This window comes from Vicugna pacos, chromosome 10, assembly GCF_048564905.1.
Source record: "Vicugna pacos chromosome 10, VicPac4, whole genome shotgun sequence".
Classification (NCBI taxonomy): Eukaryota; Metazoa; Chordata; class Mammalia; order Artiodactyla; family Camelidae; genus Vicugna; species Vicugna pacos.
The window spans coordinates 1,931,004-1,955,370 of record NC_132996.1 but is presented as its reverse complement, the minus strand read 5'-3'; the positions used below and the strand labels follow the sequence as shown (position 1 = coordinate 1,955,370).

The following is a 24,367-nucleotide window of genomic DNA, read 5'->3' as shown; positions in this document are numbered from 1 at the left end:
GGTCTCCACACCCCTGCAAGGTGGCATTAGCACTCATACAACCATGAAACCAGTGACTATAAAACAGTCACAAGCCTTCCTCTCCAGCATGAGGTAGCAAAACCAGCAAGGATTTTCAATGACAAAAGCAAAAATCATATATTTTTGGGAAAGAAAGCAAATGAAACACTGAAGAACAATAAACAAAAAGAGCAGATGGAATGGAAAATTTTATTGAAGAAAGCAATGATTGATTCAATTAAAACAGGTAATGTCCCTGGTATAATTGAACCATGAATCCAAATTTTTGGGAAAGTGGATTGTGAAATTACTGTCTCATTTAATATTGGAATTCCTAGTTGGACCAATTTGATATGCATCACTGGTGTGAGGTTAGATATTTAGACAAATAACAACATTCCTATTCTTTAAGTTAACAGGAAACATATCACAGGACTCCAGACTTAGGGAGAGAATGCAAACAACAACAATCATACTCCATCAAGTAAGGACACGTGTCCCTGCGTCACCAATGAGAATTTGCACAAAGAAAACACAGTTCTCCAATTGTGACAAATATGAGACTGTGATCCATGAATTACAAGAAAAAGCAACTGTTTAAATGCCATGGGCAAATTTTTTTTTATCATCTTGAAAACATCACTGATGTTCTAGGTAAGAAAAAGAATTGTTTTACTAACAAATCCAACTGACACAGGGGTTTTTCCAAGTGACAAGGTGATTCCAAAAAGTGCAGTAAAATGAGTAAATATGATCTGTGCAGTGACGGAGATGGTCTTAGACTGACCAGCATCACGGTTCCCGGTTTTACACTTGCTATCTGCTCGTCACCTCTGACACAAGAACTCAACAAATGATTTTTTCCTTTAGAAAAAAAGATAAATAAAATCTAACTACAAGATGTGGTATGTAAAGCGGTGATGAAGTTGTCTAACCTTATAATGCAGCCAGTGTAATGTAGCACTTATTCGGGCACTAGAATTTTTAATTCATTATTTCTTTTATACCCTCATTCTATCCTAAAGGAGTCACTTAAAGTTTTCTACTTTATTCAACATATCTTGTGAGGGTTGTGATATACTCTGGTATGGCAGTTTTCAGAGATTTAAAATCGCCTCTGTGGTTGTGGTCTGGAAAGAGAAGGTTCCCTCACAGCTGCGAAGGAGAAGGAATCCCCGGAGTCCGCCTCCGGGCAGCTTCCGAACCGCATCTGCTTGCACTTGGCACGGGACACCATCAGCAAGTGTAACTCTGACAAGGAGATTTCCCCGGGGCCTGGGAGGTGCTCTAACATTGTGAAGACACTTGTTTCCCAGTTAGGTAAGTCTTGGAAAAATAGTTTATTAGAAGTGACTCCCTTTGTATGTGCCTTTTGTCCTGAGAGGTTACTAATTAGCATAGGATATAAAATACCCCATAATATAAGAATTTAGGTACCACATCTTTCCATCTACCTGTCTATTTGTTTATCATATTTATAGTTAGGTTACATTTTCTATGACGTTCACTTCTGGGCACCAGAAAAGAAAGGTTACAAAATATTTATTATAAATAGGGGGGACTGGGTCTAAGGGTTAAAAACCACTACTGCTAACAATAAAAACCATATAATAATTTTAATCTCAGTTGCATCAGACCTTCCAGAATTACTCCCTCAATTTCACTGTTAAAACAGTAATGGAATCTCTGTTCTTCCAAGACTCGGGCCTGATCGCCACCCATCCAGACATCTGTCTGTGGGTCCCTACTTGTCCTCGATGCCCCCAAACACACCTTACGGGGTGAACTTTCTTCAGTGCCCCTACTGTAGGGGAAACCTGGAAGTCCCAGGCACTGTCCAGGAGTCACATCAACCTGCAAAAATCAAAGTCATGTGACTGAAACGGGACAACCCAGGTTGTGTGATAGGGCTGAAAGCTCACCAAAAACAGGTTTGGGGGCCAAACCCAAGCCCACCGGCTCCTCACATGAAGAAGGACAGGGAGGCCCAATTAGCCACGAGACTGGGGGGCTTCATTACTCCATGAATAAAGGATTTGTGCCAGTCCCACCTTTAGACAGAGAACCCGAAAACCCAGACTTGGAAGCACCCCGTCCCCTCCCCTCTGAACAAATATTCTCTCAAGACACATAGTGAGAGATGGGAGCCCTGGTGAGCTCTGGAATAAGATGCAATATGAAAGACTGCTGGTACCATATGATGCGGAGCTCAGGCAGCCCCCAGGGCCACCAGCCCTTCTGGTACAACTGATGCCCAATCTTCCATCCACAACAGTTTCTTCAGGACACTTACACACACATAACCATCACACAAAAATGATTGCTTAGACATATTTTAAGAGAAATAACATTATGAGAATGCCAAATTCATGACAAGTCAGAGTCAAGACCCCAGAGTATTTACTGAATGAGATTTCACATGTGCTCCGCAGAGAACTTTAAACCCTTAGGACACAGTCATGGAAAAATAGGCATTTTCTTTCTTTCCTCCAAGTTGGCTTTGCTGGAGAACTCCATAGACACAGGAAGACTCTGGATCCCACCTCTACTACTTACACAAAGGGCTCAACACGTGGAGAGGGATCAGCGCTGGTGCGACCGGCTCCAATGTGACCACTCCCGTGCCCAGCTCCCCAAGGAGCAGAGCTCCCACCAAAGGAGCAGAGACCCCCAGGAGCAGAGCTCCCCCCACGGACACTGCAGTGCCTACAAGAATCAGGAGTCTGATGAGTGAGCCTGGGGCGGGCAAGACAGGAAGCAAGCACCGCTCCCTCAAGCTCTGCAGGTGATCTCTGTGTCATCTTGAATAAATACAGTCAGCATTAAAGATGTTTGACAAGAGGGTAAAAGGTAAGGCCTCCCCAAATCTCCACTCATTCCTTTAGTGGGAGTCCTGTTAGAACACATGGTGACAGACGCTGGCATTACATGGGCACGTTGCCCTCAGGGCTGCAGGGGAGGCCACGGTGCTGCCTCTGCCCCACCTCCTTCCCTCATCCCCCAGAACTCACAGGGGCCACTGACACGTTTCTCTGACTTTCTCTCCTTGGTATTGCTGCTCTTCTAGCTTTTAAGAGCTCATAAACACCTCACCAGAAAATCTTTAACAATGAATCCAAATCAAATGAAATCAACCACAGATACACACTGCCTTCATCATTACTTTTCATTTTAGGACGAAATTCTTGAAGACGACTCCCTGACCTGAAGGGATGGATGGAGGAGAAAAGAAAAGAAGACAATTATTTTGGCCCCCAAAAAATGAGAGGTAACCAGATGGTGGCTAGTTTTCATCGCACCTCTCTGCCCGCCCCAATTTCACATGCCCCTCCCAACTCAATTCATCAGAACTCGACTGAAGGAGACGGCTGTGCAAATTTATTGGAAGCCAAAGAAATTGCTCCAGAAGCAGTCTCCCGATCCCAGCGAGAACACTGAAAACTGACCAGTGCCAGGATCTGAGTACTAAAACACACAGACCCAAACTCCACCCCCCTCCCTGGTGGGTGTACTTACAATGGGGGTGTCGCCACGCAATTTGTCATCATCCAACATATAAAAATGAAAGGGACACCAGTTTTCAACATCACAGTCCCTCTGAAACAACTGGTAGTCAATTAGCGTTTATCGGCAACAAAAGTCGATTTTCTCCCCTGCACGTGGAGGTCAACACACAGAAGAGACTGATGATCCCCACTGCGAGTGTAGCTAAGTGTGTCTAAGCAAACTGGCTCCATCAGCCTCCTGATGAGCAGGGAAGTGTGTGAGCTGCGGGGCTCTGCAGACTAATGGCCAGGCAAGGAGGGCGCTTCCTTGCTTTGGGGAGAAAAACGCGGAAGCAACACTCGCTGGAAATAAATTCTAATTAAAATTTCAACTGCGGTTCCTGCAGCGTAACCCCCGCCAATAGATGAGGCTCCCTCTGTGCTGTCCAGTCATGTGAGGCAGGCTCATTATTATAACTGTGTGTTTGGTTTAGCAAGTGAATCATGTCTGTTTTCTGGAAATTACTTGAGGGTGGAAAACCTTCCAAATATGTTCATTTATTTGCTGTGGAATCTGTTTAATCTTCGTAAGAGCATTTACAATGACAACCTTCTTAATTACAATGACAACCTTCTTAAATAAGCATCTTTGCCCGAGAGACCTTTCCAGGCACATGCGCCGAAACCTAGGACAATCCAGAAGCAAAATCAAAACCGTTTCAGCTGCACAACACCGCAGAATGTGTCCAGTTTGAGAATCAAGGATTTTTTTCTCCATACCCTTATACTCTTCTGCCCAAATTAATCAGCCTCTGCTGCTCTTGTATACTGAGTATTGTATGACTCATCTTCTCTGCCTGTGAAATGGAAATGGGAGATACTTCTACCCAATAAAATGTCATAGAACTAACCAGCAAAATTATATATATTAAAAAAAAAGCCAGGGCTTTATGCTGTCCAGGGTTATGAATCATTTATTTAATGTGTCAATTGCTACAAGAATAAACTTTTCTAAATGTAAAACCTCCTCAGAAATCTTCAACTACTATTCAAGAAAAAATATCTCAGAAAATTTCTGAGAAGTATTTAAAGGAAAATCATTTTAACTGAATCATATTCTATGCACACTGAATACATTCTCTTTAGAGAACTCCTAGTTTTTTTTAAATGACCTATAAAAATACACCCAGTATTAATCAGTAAATCTTCATTCCTTATTTTTAAAATTCTTAAGACATGCTATTTTTCTTAAATCAAATGTGTAGGTATTCACAAGCCAATGGACAACGGAATTACCTAAGAAGACATTATAAAGCAGCAAGAGCAACTAGCACTTTGCCAAACATCCTGCCTGAGAGCCACTTGGATCATCTCATTTTGACCTGACCGCTTGAAGGAGAGCTCCATCAGCCCATTTAACACATGAAGAAACTGAGGCTCTGGGTGGTCATGTTTCCTGTACTTGATGGAGCCGGGATCTAAACCCGGATCTTTGTCTATAGAGCCTGTGCCTTTACCAGATCACACTTATATTTCTCATACTTCAAATGCACTCAGTCCCCGAGGTAACACACCTTCCTTGCGTTTCTGAGAGTTTTAGGAAGTACTGAATTATGAGGACTAAGCAGACATTTTGTGTGGGCTAATTTTTTATTTTCTGATTTTCCTGAATCAGTTCAGGCTGAATTCATACTACTTACGAGGAGAAGTCCTGAGGCAGAGGAGAGAGGGGAAGATAAGCCAGTCATAAACAATTTCAAGAGATCCAATTCATCAAGGAAGCAAAGTATAAATAAACCACTTCAGCAACACTCTTGTCAGTAAGCCTTGGTTTCTCTGTCTCAGCCTGAAGGAGGGTAAGCCCTCCAGCCCATCTGCCTTCCTGCCACCTACCGTGGATGATCTTGGCTCCCTCACCTGTGACACGTGTGTTCTCCAGGGAATCTTTGTAGAGATTAAACAATAAAACTATATGCAAAGGGGATAATTATTTGCTAGACAGCAGGCAAAAAACAAAAAATAAAATTATTTTATTTCATGAAAATGGGAGGTAGGTCTCCCAATTAAACATTCCTGATAGAATCCCAACAAGGACTTTAATTTACCTGCCAGAAATTGTAAAATAACCTTTCTTTTTTAAAGGCTGTATCCATTCTCCCTACTTTTTACCAATCCTGGCTGTTATCCTGAAAATCTATTCCCAGAACTTGGCATCCATCTCCCATATTTAAATCCTTAAAGTTTGAAATTATGATGAAGCTTGGGCACATAAAGATTCACACCATAATTCACAGAATAAACAAAGACCACAGGAACAGGGCCACCTCCAGACCCCATGTGCTCAGGACAGGCTCCAAACTTCATAAAATCTGATGCATGCTGTTTGAACAGAAAGAAAATTGAATGCTATCAAGGAGGCTGACACAGAGCACTGGCCAGCTCAAGAGACGACTCCTTCACCCCTCGTCTGACTTAAGTCATCTAACAGTTGTCAGTTGATCTCTAACTAAAAGTAAAACAGGGGTAGGGTTGGAAAGTAACATTTTTCCTACAATATATACATATTGTCAACTAAAAATTGGCACTTGTCATCTGCCTCTGATTTGATTAAATCATGAGCCACTGCAGCTGCTGACCTTCAACGCCCTCTGAAAGTAGTTAAGGGTGGAGATCAGGAATGGGGGGCTCTGTGCTCTGGGAAAATGGGCAGAAAAGCCTTCAGATAGTTAGACATTTTCAGGAAATTTTAAGAGCCCAAATTCTTTCATCTCCTCCTATCTAGAAAAGCACTAAAATCATTAACAGAGACACCTGCTCCTCGACTAGCAGCAGCCTCTGCCTTAACGTATACTTGACTGCACGTCCCCCTTCACTGAAATCTCATATACTGCTGAGCTCCCCCTCATCTTCAGAGCACTTCCTCCGAGCTCTCTGAGATGCTGACACCTGGGCTCTGGTTCTCATTTTGCCCCAGATAAAACAACCCACAACACTCATGTTGTGTGGTTTATTGACAGTATCACAAAAATGAAGCTTACATACTTGAACTCATAGTAAACATTCATTATAAAATATTTCTTGACTTAAATTACTTTTTAAAAGTAAATAATTATTCCATTTCTTAAATATAGCATTTTTAAATATAAATTAACAGATATTTGTGAATCTTAGGAAAATATATTCTGGAAAAATTTTTAGCTAATTAATAAAAAAGCTACTGTGTGGAGTTATAGAAATTCAGAAGTGGAAAAGAATATTATTGTAACTCAAGTTCTTGTTTTAATTGCAGAGATCCTGAGGCCTCAGAAGACATATAAATTTGCCTGATTTTATACACTGTCCTTTAACAGAAAGCCTAGAACTAAGATCCTGGTCTTTGAGAAACCAAGACTTGCTCAGCTGGTGCAGGGTGAACTTTATGAAAATGGGTCATGAGAAAGAACCAGAATGTGGGGTCCTGGGTGAGGCAGCGGAGGAAAGGAGGGTCTCACCTGGTCGTGGGTGAGAAATAGGCTCCTGCAGTGCTGGTGTGATGGGCATCCCTCAAGTGCCTGAAAACTACTATTTAGCACACCTGCCACCGAAACGCACACGAGCTGTTTAACTAGAAGGCTGACCAGGAGGCTTTCTCAGTGACACAACAAGCTATTTTCATGTTCACTCTACAACTACAAGAAGAGAAAGAATAGAAAGCTGATATTAATTATTAATAATTTACACCAAGAACCAAGGAATTTCCAGGAGAAATATAAAGACTTGTTGGAAGTTTCATTATGTGAACTTACTGCCAATTCAGTTGTCTTAAAAATTGTTCTATAAAATATATTGTCCTTTGCTGCTCCAAATCACATTTGAAAGAAATAATGTTTCTTAAGGGTGTTTCTGGAATTTTCTTCTATTTTCTAACACCAAATCTCAGAGCTTTAAAGAATTGCAGGGTTGGAATTTGGTCCACTCTTCTCTAGGCAATTTATTGTTCCTTCAAAGAACAAGGGGGGAATCACATAGAAAAGCATTTGAGCATCAGGCTGCTTACATTTCCTCCGGAAGTCTTGGAAAATAATGTGGAAATGAACAGCAGGACAGAATCCTGGTTGGAGGGTCACTGGCTAGGAGGTGAGAACAAATGTGTTCTCCAACATGCTCTGGTAGCCACTAGTTTAAATGAACCGAGCATACACGCACCTCTACGTGAAAATCTCAACCGTTACCAATCGCTCAGTGCAGCCCGAAGCAATGAACGGAGTGCAGAGGTCCCCGGCGGCTCATCGTGGTGTCTTACACCACGTGCAGGATGAGAGGTGCCTCCCCGCCCCCTCCCTCCCCTCCCCTCGAGGGAGATGGCTGGTCCACAGCTGAGCTTACCTCATAGCAAGCTGTCTCTCAGCCCTCTGTCTAAAGCAAGATAAAAGCAGGAAAGCTACCTGGGACTATACAGAACCATCCCAAAAGGGAACTGAAGCACCTTTCTTCCCTCCTCTCTGCTGCCTGGAATGTGGACCTGATGGTTGACCCTCAGGCAGTCACTTTGGGCCATCAGGTTGATGGGCTGAAGATAACAGGCATCTTGTTCTCTGACCCAGGGGCCATCATGCAAACCAGCCCTGGGCTACCGATTGCTTGACTTCTTTATGTAAGAAGGAAATACAATTTTAGCAGAATTGGGAATTACAATGTATTAGGAAATACAATGTTTTAGCCACTGCTGTTATCTGGGGAACTAAGTGTTGTACATTGCCATGGTAAGACCTAATAATAAAGTTAAATATTCACCAAAAACTATTTACCAAATAGTTAATAAATGATAAAGAGATCTTGATTTTTGTTTTAATGCTATGAAATGTAAATCGTTTCAGCATATGCCAATAAAACAAGACACTGTGGAGATAAAGCAAAACAGAATTTGTAGAACAGAGACCAAAAGCATCCTCCTCTCCAAGGCACAGAAGGACAGCCATGACTCTACGTGACAAGGCTGGAGTCACATGGGCTCCCTGTTTTCCTTGTCTTGGGTTGTGTTCTGTTTCCGACCTTGGGAAAAATGGATAAGACTGCTGGTCAAATCATTTCAGGAACAGCTTCCATCGTGTAGAACCCATGTCTCTTCCTTTCCTCTGCCTCCTGGAATGTTCTGACACAATTAATCAGTCCAGCCTTCTAAACTGAGCAAATGGATCTCAATCAATCTGCTTTTAGACACAGTTAAGAAATAGACATTAAAAAGCATAACTAGGAAATCTTATCTTCCAGAGGTCATTGCACAGATGAAATAGGAGAATATCTGTGAATCACTCTGTAAACACTAAGTACAATACAAACAATAGTAGTACTGATTCTATGTCACATTCATCAAAAAAGGAAAACAGAACAGTTTTCTACCAGAAGGAGAAGGTGCTTTGCAATTTTCTGTCACTTTAATTCTTCAAAAGTTTCTATAAAATTGATGTCTTTAGAAAAATCAATGCACATTAGGGACTAATTTTAATTCCTTCATCTCCCCCGGTTTAACACATATCAAGAATGTTACCATTTCTAGACATTTTACTTAGGAAATCCTTTGATATACATGAGGCACAGAACACGGCAAATTGTCAGTATCACTCAGGATAGGAAATCCATGTTTGATACCCGAACTTGAAGACATGAAGAAGATGCCTGACATGTCCCACTGACCTTTCAAGCTATTCTTTTTCAGACACTTGTTTCTTCTTGATCCAGAACAGGCATGCATTTGTTGATGTGAGACTCTTTAAGTGAAAAGGTCAACCCATCATTACCACTTTAGAGACTGAAATCTTACCCTCCTCATCCATGTGGACATAGTATCCTTACTGATTCCTAACATGAAAAATGACCATCAATGACATCTCAGGATGCTCCAATGCAGAGGTTCTCTGCTGCAGTGAGGAGGAAAGAGCCGTGTGCTTCAAGATGCACTTACTGTCTGTAGCTCACTTGGTAAGACAATGCAACTTGTCTAAGCTAAAACTTAAAAATGGACAATAGAGACAATGTCCATGGCAAAGGGCATTTGGAGGCTAATTCCTTAGCCCCACTTAATCGCTTCTCAAGAGCCATGGGCAATATCTTAAGAAAGGCAGCAACGTGGTACCCAAGTCATCAAAACCTGCACCTCCTGCTAGTTGACAGTAAAGCAAGTGTCATCTGGCTCAACAGATCTCCCTGTGTCTCTACAGTGTATGGCTAAATTTTCTTTATTTTCTCGGTCGGGGGACACTCCATTTTTGAAAATCCCCCTCCGTGCAGTCAAAGTTCTTATTTCCCAATCACAATGCAGGCTTGAAGGGGGGATAACAGAGCTGACAAAACATTGATCACTATTTATTGCTTGATAAATTTTTGGCACATGGACTAAAAATCTTTGGGTCAGTTGGACATCAAGATTGTACCTAATTTACACAATTGTCAACTGTCATTTTACTACCAGCTCCTGAAACAGTCACGTGGTCACTAGGTATTTTTTCCTTCCCTTGACCCATGGATTTGATGATTTCTAACCAGACACAATAGATTTTTGAAAAGAAATCTGTTTCACCTTTTGCTTTTAAACTAAATTTGTGTACCTGACAGTGACTTCACTCTAACATTCACAAAAAGCTATCCAAGAACACCCCCTTTTTACATCATCTGTAGATGTCTTGAATACACTGCTGAGCTGATTCTTCCAGATCATTAAAATATATATGTCCATTATGCTGTGGTCCTCTTCAATTTGTGGTGTTTTCAGTAATCATTACCTCTTTTAATAATTTATTACACATTTAGCATTTCTTTATCCAATACAGTTACATTAGTATATAAGATTTCAAAAGAACTGGTTTCTCAAAATGATGATATTTAACATCTATGGCCTTTTCTTAATCAAGTAATTCTATAAGGCAGTCAAGGACAGCAGTGAAAGTTGTGTGTGGTGATTGCTGCTTCAGAGTCTCCGGTCCTGCCCCATGATCTTGCATGTGTTTACGCATCCTTGTGAATGTCAACACATCAGTCTATTAGGAGCTGAAATTAAACTACCTGGATGCTAATTTTTCTTTTTAAAAACAATAAACTCAATTTCCCCTACAAATTCTTTATTGTTTCTCATACTGAGGCTCACCACTTTTCCTAATATATATGTTTGGTGGGGAGGGGGGCACAGCCTTGAAGGCCTGCAGACAGCACCAACTATATAAGGTTAACCAGAGGTGGCCATGGATGTTGTGTGACTTCAGCCACCGAGCACAAGCACCTGCTGTCCCTCCAACTGTTCTGCCTCCATTGCTGACATCCCTGAAGGTCACTGCCTCTTGTAAAATTCTACAACATTACAGTTCATATATTTTTAAAGGTTTCAATTTGTGAAAGTCGTCTGTTGTTTGTGTAAAATGGGGGGGTACTTGCCATTGCTCGTTTCAGGCTAAACTAAGTCCAGAAGGACACACACACTCAGTTCTATGTGCCCCCAAAGAAAAGTTCGAAAGGCTTCGGGACAGTGGTGACACTCAAACCTTTGGAATTTTGAGCTCTATGAAAGTATCACTTATTAAGAAATTAAGCATTATAATTCTAGACCAAGAGAAACAGAATCCCCCACAAGTTACTTACCAGAATTTTTTTAAAGAAACTATCTTCCCTAAAATCCAATGATAAATCAAATATCCATGGAAAGAATATAGAACAGTAATACCAAGCAACAATTTCTACACTAATGCTGATTAGCCATCAGCCCAAACCAAAGGACATAGAAATAAGACACTTGGAGATAAAGAGATGGAAGAGAGGTATTAAAAAACAAGAATATAAAAGAAGTAATGGCCCTATGGAAACCTGCCCACTTTTTTGAAATAATTACTTGGTTAAAGGAACTCACTCGTGAGGATTGGAAATGCACCAAGAGGAAATCTAGCAGGGAAAAGAAGCAGAAGCAGGTCTCAGTTTTCTCCGAGGCTGATCCTAAATGAAAAAAATTTCCTTGGCTTCCACAATACACAACCTGCATTGATGTCTAAGCAGAAGAGTGAGGAGGAGAGAAAACCGAATGTGTGTGGAAGCCATCCTTCACCAACACTGCTGGAAACACAGAACTATGGTGTTGGGGCACTGCCCGACCGATATATATAACAGCAGGAATAAGCTCTAACTAGGTTTCTGAGCGATAAATGCTTTTAGCTTTAAATCTACTCAAGTAAACATACAGAGAAATCATGGTAAGTGCTTGAGGTGTAGCCTTGCTGTTTAGGTGAGATAAAGGAATGCTTCTATACTTGTTCCATTTTGGAAACACGTGTGAGTGGAAGCCAACCTTCACCTATGTTTCTGAGAACCCAGAGTTTCTCGCCTCGGGGAATTACGGTACTTACATACATAAGTGAAGGCACAAGCTCCAGGTGGCTTTTCCTTTCCAAAGAGCTTTTACTTGAAACCAGCTTTTAGAATCATGCAGAGAAATCAGAGTTAGTGTTTCTATGTCACTCCACCTTTTATGCTGTATGAAAGAACTCCACACCACATGCCCAATTTTCAGATATGTATGAGTTTGGAAGCCGTCCTTCAACTAGCTAATTGGGAACCCACAGTTTCTGGGGTTGGGAAACTATGCTACATACATATCTATGGGGATGCACTAGTACCAAAACGGTTGTTCACTGCAAACCACGTTTACTTGCAACCGGCTCTGAAAAACATACTGAGAAATCAAAGTGTTCCAGTGTCACTTAACCTTCAATGCTGGATGAAAGAACACCTCTCCACATGATAACTTCTGACATTTGAATGTGTGTTGGAGCTGTCCTTCACCTAAATTGTTGGAAACCCAGAGTTTCTGGTCTAGGGGATCTACGCTACTTACATATGTAACAGGAGGCAGTCGCTCCAACGCGGTTTTCCTAAGCAAACCGCTTTAACTTTGAAACCGGCATTAGTAAACATGCTGAGAAATCAGAGAATGTGTTTCTACATGTCACTCTGCCTTTTATGCTGGATGAAAGAACGCCACTCCACATGCTCTATTTTCAGATCTGTATAAGTGTGGAGGCCGTCCTTCACCAAGCTTGTTGGGAACCCAGAATTTCTGGACTAGGGAAACAACGCTGCTTTCATATATATGCGGACAAACTAGCACCAACTCACATTTCCACTGCAAAATGTTTTTACTTGAAACGGATTTCAGAAACATGCTAAGAAATCAGAGTGAGTGTTTCAGTATGTCACTTAACCTTCAATGGTGGAAGAAGGAAAGCCTCCCAACATGCTCACTTCTGACATCTAAACATGAGTTGGAGCCATTCTTCACATAACTTCTTCGAAAACAAGGGTTTCTGGTCTAGGGGAACTTCACTGCTTACATATCTAAGCAGAGGCTCTCGCTCAAAAGCGGTTTTCCACAGCAAATCGCTCTTCCTTAGAAACTGGCATTAGGAAACCTGCTGAGAATTCAGAGTGACTATTTCTGTATGTCACTTAACCTTCAAAGCTGGATGAAAGAATGCCTCTCCACAAGATCACTTCTGACATTTGAATTTGTGTTGGAGACGTCCTTCTCCTAACATGTTGGAAAACCAGAGTTTCTGGAATACGGGAACTACCCAATTTACATATCAAAGCGCAGGAACTCGATTCAAAGCAGTTTACCAAAGCAAAGTGATTTTTCTTTGAAACCAGCATTTCACAGTAAACATAAAAGGCAGAGTGAGATGTACAAACACGTTCTCTGATTTCTCAATATGTTTCTTAAACCTGGTTTCAAGTAAAAGTGGTTTGCAATGAAAAACTGAGTTCATGCTAGTACGTCCCCATATATATGAAAGCAGCAAAGTTTTCCTTGGACTGAAAATCTGGGTTTCCAACAAGCTAGGTGAAAGGCGGCTTCCACACTTCTACATTCCTGAAAATTGAGCATGTGGAGAGGCGTCCTTTCATCCAGAACAAAAGGCAGAGGGACTTCCAGACACACATTCTCTGATTTCTGAGCATGTTTCTTACGCCGGTTTCAATGTAAAAGCGGTTTGATCTGGAAAAAGAAGTTGGAACGAGTGCCCCCCCCTTACATATGTAAGTAGCTTAGTTCCCCTATACAAGAAAATCTGGGGTTCCAACAAGTAAGGTGAAGGACGGCTCCAAGAGAAATTCAGATGTCAAAAGTGAGCTTGTGGAGAGGCTTCTTTCATCCAGCCTTGAAGGTTAAGTTACATACAGAAACAAGTACTCTGATTTCTCAGCATGTTTCTCAAAGCCGATTTCAAGTAAAAGCAGTTTGCAGTGAAAAATCGAGTTCGTGCTAGTACATACACATATATTGGAAAGTGCAGTTTACCTTGGACTGAAACAATGGGTTTCCAAAAAGCTAGGTGAAGAACGGCTTTCACACTCATACAGATCTGATAAATGAGCATGTTGAGAGGCGTTCCTTCATGCAGCATAAAAGGCAGAGATATTCTAGACACAAATTCTCTGATTTCTAAGCATGTTTCCTAACGCCTTTTTCAATGTTAAACCAGTTTGCTGTGGAAAACCACTTTAGAGCGAGTGCCTCCCCTTACATATGTAAGAAGCGTAGTGCCCCTATACAAGAAACTTTGGTTTTCCAACTAGTTAGGTGAAGGACAGCTCCAAAACAAATGCAGATGTGAGAAGTGAGCTTGTGAAGAGACGTTCTTTTATCCAGCATTAAAAGTTACGTGACATACATAAACATTTACTCCGATTTCTCAGCATGCTTCTCACGGCCGGTTTCAACTAAAAGCCGTTTGCAGTGTAAAACCGAGGTCATGCTTGTTCGTCCCTATATATATGAAAGTAGCTTAGTTTACCTTAACTGAAACTCAGGGTTTCCAACAACCTAGGTGAAGTATGGCTTCGAAAATCATACAGCTCTGAAAATTGAGCATGTGGAGATACGTTCTTTCATGCAGCATAAAATGCAGAGGTATTCTTCACACACACCCTCTGACTTCTCAGCAGGTTTCCTACCACCGTTTTCAATGTAAAACCGATTTGCTGTGGAAAACCAAGTTGGAGCAAGTGCCTCCCGTTAGATATGTAAGCAGCTTAATTCCTCTATACCAGAAACTATGCGTTTCCAACAAGTTATTTGAAGAACAGATTCAAAACACATTTAGATATCCGACGTGAACTTATGGAGTGGCATTCCTTCATCCAACATTGAAGGTTAAGGGACATACAGAAACAGTTACTCTGATTTCTCAGCATGGTTGTCATAGCCGCTTTCAAGTAAAGGCAGTTTGCAGTGTAAAATCGAGTTCGTACTAGTACGTCCCGATATATATGGAAACAGCGTAGTTTATATTGGGCTGAATCTATGGGTTTCCAACAAGCTAGGTGAATTACGGCTTCCATACTCATACAGTTATGAAAATTGAGCATGTTCAGAGGAGTTCCTTCATGCAGCATAAAATGCAGAGGTAATATAGACACACACTCTCTAAAATTTCAACATGTTTCCTAATGCCGTTTTCAATGTAAAAGCGATTTAGTGTGAAAAACACGTTGGAGCAAGTTCCTCCCCTTAGATATGTAACTAGTGCAGTTCCCCTATAACAGAAACTCTGGTTTTCCAACAAGTTAGGTGAAGGAAGTCTCCAAAACAAATTCAGATGTCAGAAGAAAGCCTGTGGAGAGGCGTTTTTTTCATCCAGCATTGAAGGTTAACTGATATACAGAAACAAATTCTCTGAGTTGTCAGCGTGTTTCTCAAAGCCGGTTGCAAATAAAACTGTTTTGCAGTGTAAAACCAAGTCCGTGCTAGTAACTCCCTATATATATGAAAGAAGCGTAGTTTCCATTGGACTGAAACTCTGGGTTTCCAACAAGGTAGGTAAAGGATGGCTTCAACACTCATTCAGTTCTGAGTATTGAGATTGTGGAGAGACATTCGTTTGTCTAGCATAAAGGTAATGGTTTCCAGTAGAAACAGCTACACTGGATTCTCAGTATGTTTCCTAGTGCTGGTTTGAAGTTCATGCAGTTTTCATTGTAAATCCGAGTTGGAAGTAGTACCTCCACATTTCTACAAATGTAGTGAATTTACCCACTCATAAAAAACTGTTTTCCCAACAAGCTAGCTGACAGAAGACTTTCACACACACTTAACTCTCAGAAATGTGCAAGTGGAGAGATGTTCGTTCATCTAGCATGAAGGGAATGGGTTGCAGTAGAAACACTTGTTCTGGATTCTCAGTATGTTTTCCTAGGGCCGGTTGGAGATTCATGCACTTCACACTGAAAAACAGAGTTGGAGCTTGAACCTCCCAAAATATATTAATTTCACACAGTTTCGCACAGAAAAGAAACTGTGTGTTCCCCAAAAACTATGTGATTGACACATTTCATACTCATTTAAATGCCAGAATTGAGAATGTGAAGAGACGTTCGATCATCTAGCATTAAGGGAATGGGTTGTAGAAACATGTACTCGGGTTTCTCAGTATGCTTTCAACTGCCGGTTTGAAGTTAATGCAGTTTTCACTGTAAAACCGAGTTGGAACTACTACCGCCCCAAATATATATAAATAGTGTTGTTTCCAACTGAAAAGAAACATAGTGTTCCCAACAAGCTACGTGAATGACGGCTTTCACACACATTTATTTCTCAGATCTGAGCATGTGGAGAGAAGTTCGTTCATCTAGTATAAAGTTAGTGGGTTGCAATAGAAACCCTTACTCTGGTTTTACAGTATGCTTCCTAGCGACGGTTTGAAATTCATGCAGTATTCCCTTTAATACCGTGTTGGAGCAAGAACGTCCCCATATATATGTATGTACTGTTTTTCCAACTGAACAGAAATTTTATGTTCTCAAGAAGATAGGTGAAAGACCACTTTGATGCACACTGATCTATCAAAATTGAGCCTGAGGAGAGGCGATCGACCATCAAATATAATGGGAATGTTTTGCAGTTGAAACACTTATTCTCTTTTCTCAGTATGTTTCGTAATGCTGGCTAGAAGTTCATGCAGATTTCATTTTAAATTAAAGTTGGAGATAGCACCAACCCTTATAAAAGTATGTAGCGTTTATTCAAACTGAAAAGAAACTTACTGTTCCCAACAAGAAACCTGAAAAACGGCTTTCACACAAACACTTACCTTTTAGAACAGAGATTGTGGACAGACATTCGTTCATTTAGCATAAAAGAGATGGTTTGCAGTAGGAACATTTACTCAGCGTTTTAAATCGGTATTCTAGAGTCAGTTTGTAGTTCATGCACTATTCACAGTAAAACGGTATTGGAGATAGAATCTCTACATATATATACATGCAGTGTATATCCCACTGAAAAGAAAATGTGTTCCCAAGAAGCAGGTGCAGGAAGGTTTCACACAAATTATCTTTCTGAGCTACTCATGCAGTGAGAAGTACGTTCATCTAGCACAAAGGGAACGGGTTGCATAAGAAAGACTGACTCAGAATACTAAGTCTGTTTCAAGTGCCGATCAGCATTTCATGCAGTTATCGACATAAAATATGGTTGGAATTAGAAATTACCAATATATACGAATGTAGTGTAGTTTTAAAAAGAAAAGAATCTTTAATATATAAAAAAGACAAGTGAATAGAAAATATTACATACAAACACATAAAATAGAGCATGTGGAGGGACGTTCGTTCTTCAAGCACAAAGGGAACTGGTTGCAGGAGAAACACTTACTTTGATTTCACAGACTGTTTCCTACTGCCAGTTTGAAGATGCTGTAGTTTTCACTCTAAAACCGAGTTGGAGCTTGTAACCCCACATAAACTTGTATGGAGTGGGGTTTGCAACTGAAAAGAAACTTTGTGTTCCCTTCAAGCTAGGTGAAGGACGGATTTCACACACACTTATCTCTCAGAACTGAGCATGTGGAGAGACGTTCGTTCAACCAGCACAAAGGAAACGGTTTGCAGGGGAAACAGTTACTCTGGTTTCTCAGTCTGTTTCCTAGTGCCGGTTTGAAGTGCCTGCATTTTTCACAGTAAAACCGAGTTGGAGCTTGTACCTCCCCTTATATATCTATGGAGGGGAGATGGCAACTGAAAAGAAACTTTGTGTTCCCTTCAATCTAGATGAAGGACGGCTTTCACACACAGTTCTCCCTAAGAACTGAGCATGTGGAGAGACGTTCATTCATCCAGCACAAAGGGAACGGTTTGCAGGAGAAACACTTACTCTGGTTGCTCAGTCTGTTCCCTAGTGCTGGTTTGAAGTGCCTGCCGTTTTCACTGTAAAACCGTGTTGAAACTTGTACCTCCCCATATATATGAATATAGTGGAGTTGGCAACTGAAAAGAAACTTTGTGTTTCCTTCAAGCTAGGTGAAGGACGGCATTCACACACACTTATATCTCAGAACTGAGCATGTGGAGAGACGTTCTTTCATCCAGTAGAAATGGAACGGGTTGCTGGAGAAACACTTACTCTGGTTTCTCATTCTGTTTCCTGGTGCCGGTTTGAAATGCCTGCCGTTTTCTCTGTAAAACCGAGTTGGAGATTGTACCTCCCCATATATATGTATGGAGGGGAGTTGGCATCTGAAAAGAAACTTTGTGTTCCCTTCAATCTAGATGAAGTACGGCTTTCACACTCAGTTCTCCCTCAGAACTGAGCATGTGGAGAGACGTTCGTTCATCCAGCACAAATGGAATGGGTTGCAGGAGAAACATTTACTTTGGTTTCTCAGTCTGTTTCCTAGTGCCGGGTTGAAGTGCCTGCCTTTTTCACTGTAAAATGGGGTTGGAGCTTGTACCTCCCCATATATATGTAGGGAAGGGAGTTGGCAACTGAAAAGAAACTTTGTTTTCCCTTCAAGCTAGGGGAAGTACGGCTTTCGCACACAGTTCTCCCTCAAAACTGAGCATGTTAACAGACGTTCCTTCATCCAGCACAAAGGGAACGGGTTGCAGGAGAAACAGTTACTCTGGTTTCTCAGTCTGTTTCCTAGTGCCGGTTTGAAGTGCCTGCCGTTTTCACTGTAAAACCGAGTTGGAGCTTGTACCTCCCCATATATATGTACGGAGTGGAGTTTGCAACTGAAAAGAAACTTTGTGTTCCCTTCAAGCTAGGTGAAGGACGGATTCACACACACTTATCTCTCAGAACTGAGCATGTGGAGAGACGTTCGTTCATCCAGCACAAAGGGAACGGGTTGCAGGAGAAACCCTGACTCTGGTTTCTCAGTCTGTTTCCTAGTGCCGGTTTGAAGTGCCTGCCGTTTTCACTGTAAAACCGAGTTGGAGCTTGTACCTCCCCATATATATGTATGGAGTGGAGTTTGCAACTGAAAAGAAACTTTGTGTTCCCTTCGAGCTAGGTGAAGGACGGCTTTCACACACACTTATCTCTCAGAACTGAGCATGTGGAGAGACGTTCGTTCATCCAGCACAAAGGGAACGGGTTGCAGGAGAAACCCTGACTCTGGTTTCTCAGTCTGTTTCCTAGTGCCGGTTTGAAGTGCCTGCCGTTTTCACAGTAAAACCGTGTTGAAACTTGTACCTCCCCATATATATGAATATAGTGGAGTTTTCAACTGAAAAGAAACTTTGTGTTCCCTTCAAGCTAGGTGAAAGGCGGCTTTCACACACACTTTTGTCTCAGAACTGAGCATGTGGAGAGACGTTCGTTCATCCGGCACAAATGGAATGGGTTGCAGGAGAAACATTTACTTTGGTTTCTCAGTCTGTTTCCTAGTGCCGGGTTGAAGTGCCTGCCTTTTTCACTGTAAAATGGGGTTGGAGCTTGTACCTCCCCATATATATGTAGGGAAGGGAGTTGGCAACTGAAAAGAAACTTTGTTTTCCCTTCAAGCTAGGGGAAGTACGGCTTTCGCACACAGTTCTCCCTCAAAACTGAGCATGTTAAAAGACGTTCCTTCATCCAGCACAAAGGGAACGGGTTGCAGGAGAAACAGTTACTCTGGTTTCTCAGTCTGTTTCCTAGTGCCGGTTTGAAGTGCCTGCCGTTTTCACTGTAAAACCGAGTTGGAGCTTGTACCTACCCATATATATGTATGGAGTGGAGTTGGCAACTGAAAAGAAACTTTGTGTTCCCTTCAAGCTAGGTGAAGGACGGCTTTCACACACACTTATCTCTCAGAACTGAGCATGTGGAGAGACGTTCGTTCATCCAGCACAAAGGGAACGGGTTGCAGGAGAAACCCTGACTCTGGTTTCTCAGTCTGTTTCCTAGTGCCGGGTTGAAGTGCCTGCCTTTTTCACTGTAAAATGGGGTTGGAGCTTGTACCTCCCCATATATATGTAGGGAAGGGAGTTGGCAACTGAAAAGAAACTTTGTTTTCCCTTCAAGCTAGGGGAAGTACGGCTTTCGCACAGAGTTCTCTCTCAAAACTGAGCATGTTAAAAGACGTTCCTTCATCCAGCACAAAGGGAACGGGTTGCAGGAGAAACAGTTACTCTGGTTTCTCAGTCTGTTTCCTAGTGCCGGTTTGAAGTGCCTGCCGTTTTCACTGTAAAACCAAGTTGGAGCTTGTACCTCCCCATATATATGTATGGAGTGGAGTTGGCAACTGAAAAGAAACTTTGTGTTCCCTTCAAGCTAGGTGAAGGACGGCTTTCACACACACTTATCTCTCAGAACTGAGCATGTGGAGAGACGTTCGTTCATCCAGCACAAAGGGAACGGGTTGCAGGAGAAACCCTGACACTGGTTTCTCAGTCTGTTTCCTAGTGCCGGTTTGAAGTACCTGCCGTTTTCACAGTAAAACCGTGTTGAAACTTGTACCTCCCCATATATATGAATATAGTGGAGTTTTCAACTGAAAAGAAACTTTGTGTTCCCTTCAAGCTAGGTGAAAGGCGGCTTTCACACACACTTTTGTCTCAGAACTGAGCATGTGGAGAGACGTTCGTTCATCCAGCACAAATGGAATGGGTTGCAGGAGAAACATTTACTTTGGTTTCTCAGTCTGTTTCCTAGTGCCGGGTTGAAGTGCCTGCCTTTTTCACTGTAAAATGGGGTTGGAGCTTGTACCTCCCCATATATATGTAGGGAAGGGAGTTGGCAACTGAAAAGAAACTTTGTTTTCCCTTCAAGCTAGGGGAAGTACGGCTTTCGCACACAGTTCTCCCTCAAAACTGAGCATGTTAACAGACGTTCCTTCATCCAGCACAAAGGGAACGGGTTGCAGGAGAAACAGTTACTCTGGTTTCTCAGTCTGTTTCCTAGTGCCGGTTTGAAGTGCCTGCCGTTTTCACTGTAAAACCGAGTTGGAGCTTGTACCTCCCCATATATATGTATGGAGTGGAGTTGGCAACTGAAAAGAAACTTTGTGTTCCCTTCAAGCTAGGTGAAAGGCGGCTTTCACACACACTTTTGTCTCAGAACTGAGCATGTGGAGAGACGTTCGTTCATCCGGCACAAATGGAATGGGTTGCAGGAGAAACATTTACTTTGGTTTCTCAGTCTGTTTCCTAGTGCCGGGTTGAAGTGCCTGCCTTTTTCACTGTAAAATGGGGTTGGAGCTTGTACCTCCCCATATATATGTAGGGAAGGGAGTTGGCAACTGAAAAGAAACTTTGTTTTCCCTTCAAGCTAGGGGAAGTACGGCTTTCGCACACTGTTCTCCCTCAAAACTGAGCATGTTAACAGACGTTCCTTCATCCAGCACAAAGGGAACGGGTTGCAGGAGAAACAGTTACTCTGGTTTCTCAGTCTGTTTCCTAGTGCCGGTTTGAAGTGCCTGCCGTTTTCACTGTAAAACCGAGTTGGAGCTTGTACCTCCCCATATATATGTATGGAGTGGAGTTGGCAACTGAAAAGAAACTTTGTGTTCCCTTCAAGCTAGGTGAAGGACGGCTTTCACACACACTTATCTCTCAGAACTGAGCATGTGGAGAGACGTTCGTTCATCCAGCACAATGGGAACGGGTTGCAGGAGAAACCCTGACTCTGGTTTCTCAGTCTGTTTCCTAGTGCCGGTTTGAAGTGCCTGCCGTTTTCACTGTAAAACCGAGTTGGAGCTTGTAACTCCCCATATATATGAATGGAGTGGAGTTGGCAACTGAAAAGAAACTTTGTGTTCCCTTCAAGCTAGGTGAAGGACGGCTTTCACACACACTTTTGTCTCAGAACTGAGCATGTGGAGAGACGTTCGTTCATCCAGCACAAATGGAATGGGTTGCAGGAGAAACATTTACTTTGGTTTCTCAGTCTGTTTCCTAGTGCCGGGTTGAAGTGCCTGCCTTTTTCACTGTAAAATGGGGTTGGAGCTTGTACCTCCCCATATATATGTAGGGAAGGGAGTTGGCAACTGAAAAGAAACTTTGTTTTCCCTTCAAGCTAGGGGAAGTACGGCTTTCGCACACAGTTCTCCCTCAAAACTGAGCATGTTAACAGACATTCCTTCATCCAGCACTAAGGGAACGGGTTGCAGGAGAAACAGTTACTCTGGTTTCTCAGTCTGTTTCCTAGTGCCGGTTTGAAGTGCCTGCCGTTTTCACAGTAAAACCGAGTTGGAGCTTGTACCTCCCCATATATATGTACGGAGTGGAGTTTGCAACTGAAAAGAAACTTTCTGTTCCCTTCAAGCTAGGTGAAGGACGGATTCACACACACTTATCTCTCAGAACTGAGCATGTGGAGAGACGTTCGTTCATCCAGCACAAAGGGAACGGGTTGCAGGAGAAACCCTGACTCTGGTTTCTCAGTCTGTTTCCTAGTGCCGGTTTGAAGTGCCTGCCGTTTTCACTGTAAAACCGAGTTGGAGCTTGTACCTCCCCATATATATGTATGGAGTGGAGTTGGCAACTGAAAAGAAACTTTGTGTTCCCTTCAAGCTAGGTGAAGGACGGCTTTCACACACACTTATCTCTCAGAACTGAGCATGTGGAGAGACGTTCATTCATCCAGCACAAAGGGAACGGGTTGCAGGAGAAGCCCTGACTCTGGATTCTCAGTCTGTTTCCTAGTGCCGGTTTGAAGTGCCTGCCGTTTTCACTGTAAAACAGAGTTGGAGCTTGTACCTCCCCATATATATGTATGGAGTGGAGTTTGCAACTGAAAAGAAACTTTGTGTTCCCTTCAAGCTAGGTGAAGGACGGCTTTCACACACACTTATCTCTCAGAACTGAGCATGTGGAGAGACGTTCGTTCATCCAGCACAAAGGGAACGGGTTGCAGGAGAAACCCTGACTCTGGTTTCTCAGTCTGTTTCCTAGTGCCGGTTTGAAGTGCCTGCCGTTTTCACTGTAAAACCGAGTTGGAGCTTGTAACTCCCCATATATATGAATGGAGTGGAGTTGGCAACTGAAAAGAAACTTTGTGTTCCCTTCAAGATAGGTGAAAGGCGGCTTTCACACACACTTTTGTCTCAGAACTGAGCATGTGGAGAGACGTTCGTTCATCCGGCACAAATGGAATGGGTTGCAGGAGAAACATTTACTTTGGTTTCTCAGTCTGTTTCCTAGTGCCGGGTTGAAGTGCCTGCCTTTTTCACTGTAAAATGGGGTTGGAGCTTGTACCTCCCCATATATATGTAGGGAAGGGAGTTGGCAACTGAAAAGAAACTTTGTTTTCCCTTCAACCTAGGGGAAGTACGGCTTTCGCACACAGTTCTCCCTCAAAACTGAGCATGTTAACAGACGTTCCTTCATCCAGCACAAAGGGAACGGGTTGCAGGAGAAACAGTTACTCTGGTTTCTCAGTCTGTTTCCTAGTGCCGGTTTGAAGTGCCTGCCGTTTTCACTGTAAAGCCGAGTTGGAGCTTGTACCTCCCCATATATATGTATGGAGTGGAGTTGGCAACTGAAAAGAAACTTTGTGTTCCCTTCAAGCTAGGTGAAGGACGGCTTTCACACACTTATCTCTCAGAACTGAGCATGTGGAGAGACGTTCGTTCATCCAGCACAAAGGGAACGGGTTGCAGGAGAAGCCCTGACTCTGGTTTCTCAGTCTGTTTCCTAGTGCCGGTTTGAAGTGCCTGCCGTTTTCACTGTAAAACAGAGTTGGAGCTTGTACCTCCCCATATATATGTATGGAGTGGAGTTTGCAACTGAAAAGAAACTTTGTGTTCCCTTCAAGCTAGGTGAAGGACGGCTTTCACACACACTTATCTCTCAGAACTGAGCATGTGGAGAGACGTTCGTTCATCCAGCACAAAGGGAACGGGTTGCAGGAGAAACCCTGACTCTGGTTTCTCAGTCTGTTTCCTAGTGCCGGTTTGAAGTGCCTGCCGTTTTCACAGTAAAACCGTGTTGAAACTTGTTCCTCCCCATATATATGAATATAGTGGAGTTTTCAACTGAAAAGAAACTTTGTGTTCCCTTCAAGCTAGGTGAAGGACGGCTTTCACACACACTTATCTCTCAGAACTGAGCATGTGGAGAGACGTTCGTTCATCCAGCACAAAGGGAACGGGTTGCAGGAGAAACCCTGACTCTGGTTTCTCAGTCTGTTTCCTAGTGCCGGTTTGAAGTGCCTGCCGTTTTCACTGTAAAACCGAGTTGGAGCTTGTAACTCCCCATATATATGAATGGAGTGGAGTTGGCAACTGAAAAGAAACTTTGTGTTCCCTTCAAGCTAGGTGAAGGACGGCTTTCACACACACTTTTGTCTCAGAACTGAGCATGTGGAGAGACGTTCGTTCATCCAGCACAAATGGAATGGGTTGCAGGGAAACATTTACTTTGGTTTCTCAGTCTGTTTTCTAGTGCCGGGTTGAAGTGCCTGCCTTTTTCACTGTAAAATGGGGTTGGAGCTTGTACCTCCCCATATATATGTAGGGAAGGGAGTTGGCAACTGAAAAGAAACTTTGTTTTCCCTTCAAGCTAGGGGAAGGACGGCTTTCGCACACAGTTCTCCCTCAAAACTGAGCATGTTAACAGACGTTCCTTCATCCAGCACAAAGGGAACGGGTTGCAGGAGAAACAGT

The 24,367-nt window shown here is 42.5% G+C and overlaps 1 long non-coding RNA gene across 1 annotated transcript; it reads left to right on the top strand.

Moving 5' to 3' along the window:
• The first annotated feature begins 511 nt into the window (after positions 1 to 511).
• Positions 512 to 2,715, top strand: LOC140698903 (uncharacterized). The gene is made up of 3 exons (XR_012076909.1): positions 512 to 654; positions 1,095 to 1,320; positions 2,495 to 2,715. It is a non-coding gene; the product is annotated as an uncharacterized lncRNA (long non-coding RNA).
• The last annotated feature ends 21,652 nt before the right edge of the window (positions 2,716 to 24,367 follow it).